The sequence below is a fragment of the Elephantulus edwardii genome, unplaced genomic scaffold, assembly GCF_000299155.1.
Source record: "Elephantulus edwardii isolate Elephantulus edwardi_28Jun2011 unplaced genomic scaffold, EleEdw1.0 scaffold00046, whole genome shotgun sequence".
NCBI classification, from domain to species: Eukaryota; Metazoa; Chordata; class Mammalia; order Macroscelidea; family Macroscelididae; genus Elephantulus; species Elephantulus edwardii.
The window spans coordinates 1518826-1521206 of record NW_006399796.1 but is presented as its reverse complement, the minus strand read 5'-3'; positions in this window follow the sequence as shown (position 1 = coordinate 1521206).

The following is a 2381-nucleotide window of genomic DNA, read 5'->3' as shown; positions in this document are numbered from 1 at the left end:
GAGTTGTGGTACTGGAAAAGAGTACTGAGTATCCCATGAACTGCCAAAAAACCAAACAGGTATGTCCTGGACTGGGTACTGCCAGAGTGTTCTTCGTAACCAAGGATGACCAAGTTCATCTTTCATACTTTGGACTTGTAGCTAGGGGAGGCTATTCCTTGGAGAGTGACATGGTGCTTGGAAAGATGGAGGGTCAGCAAAGGAGAGGAAGATCTCCCCCCTAATGAGATGGATTGACACTGTGCCTTCAGCAATAGGCTCTAGTGTGTCAGAGATGATGATGATGGCACAGGATAGAGCAGGTTTCAGAATAGGTTTCAGGCTGTTTATAATGTTACTATGAGTCATTCTCAACTCAACAACACCTAACAACAACAACAATGAGTTCAAGCATGGTGGAGATCATGAGCATGGTGCAGATTAGGGCAAGGTTCCAATTTTTTGTTCACAAGAACACTTTGAGTCATAGTGGAATCCAGAACCCATAACAACTACAACAAAGTTTTCCAGATACTTCATTGACAGTGGAGTATGAATTTCCATAGCATGTTAGCTAGTAGGTTTTTAACACTTTGCTTTGGGGTCAGTCTATTCATAAATGTGTCTGAATCCCCCACAATGTAGTATAATGAACCCTAGGAAAGTAGCAGTCATGATTCCTTGTCTCCTTGCAATTAATAGAGTTCCCCTCAGCACTCTCTCTCCTGGAGGGAAAAAACAAAACAAAACTTGAAAACTAAGTGCTGTCAAACTGGAAATGACAGGTTAGATTTCCAGGGCTGCAGGTTGCACAGGAGGAGGGTGGCTCTCTTTTTCCTAAGTAGCTGCTAGTGGATTCAACGGTGTATTACAGAGTAGGCCACCAAGCTCTCTCCCAAGAAGAAAGTTTAAATAATTTAGCAAAATACTAAATTTTTCTTTCTCCCAAAGTAAAATAATGCCTTGACCAGCTGCTATTTTCTCCAGCACAAAAATGCCATCTCCCACATGTATCCAGAAAAAGCTAGAATTCCCCAGGTCTATAATCACATCCATGGATCCAAGGCATGGATTCACGCCTATTTCTGTCTTATCAACCCAATTTCTTCATCTCCAACTTTTTTTTTCTTTTTTTAGATCAAACTGTTTTATTCAGAGACTTCGGGGAAGAGCCAAGGAGGTTGGGGGAGCAAAATTCAATGATCTCAGTCATGCCAGAATCTCCCGTGCCTTGGAGACACTGAAAGCTAAAACTGCCTGTTCTGCTGACTAAAATGAAACCATGGGATAGTTAGCCCTTCAGATCTTTATCTTTCAAAATACTTCCATTAAGATACAAAATGTCAATAATGAGGGGCAGTATTATTGTTGCTAGGGGCTATGGAGTTAGTTGACTAATCAGCAATTCTATTACCAACCTATCAATGAAAACGTGCCCTCTCTTGCACTATTCTCACATTTTTCAGCTGTAACTGTCGTTTATCAATTCAGTTTGCTGAGGAGCTTCCTCTCTTTTGCTGACTCTCTACTTCGCCCAGTGTGATGGGGTTTCTTTCCAAGTACTGTCACCTCCTGACAGTTTTCACTGCCTTGCCTGTAAGGAGCGCCCTTCAGGATTCTGACTAGGCAGCAACAGATTTGAGTTTTTGAGTGTTGAAGTGAAAACAGGCTTGGAATTAGGCAGTTTGGTAGTGCAGCTGGAGATGTGGAGGCAGGGCTAAGATAGACTGATACAGGATGAGGAGGTAGCAAACTGTTTAAGGGAGTCAGGGTGAGATTCAACTTCCTCACAAAGTTATATCACCGCGGATCCTGAGATGGTGCCAATGTATTAAGAATATATTATATATATATCCATAGCCAAATTAATAATATTAACAAGTGGAAGTGAAATTCATGAGAGTTCAAGTAATCAAAGTTAATCATATGCAAAGCCAGTAAGTTCCATGACTAGAAAGGAAACTTTCCCATAAGGGATTTCGCTGATGTGCATAAATTGTAATCAAGGGAAACAAGCCTTAGGAAGCAGGCACAGATAATTACTAGTGCATAGGAAAATCCCTGACCCAGAGGATTTTTCTAAACAGAATTACATTTTTTTTTCTAAGCCCATTTTGTAGGGTTTTAAAAAATATCCTCCATGGCTATGTAATCTCTCTACATCAGCTCATGAAAGCAAATGAGATTTAACAGACTTGAGCCGAGCAAGGTCTCTGTGTCCATTTTGGAGGATGAACAGCAGAGCTATTATCAAGTAGGGAATATGGACCACCTGCAAATCCCCTTCTTAAAAAGGTCTTTTGGTCTATAAATCCTATGTTCATGCTCTTTACAGTTCTGTAAAGGATTGAGAAAAAACCTGCTGCTAGGTGTGACAACTGAGATAATTGAAAACTAGATGC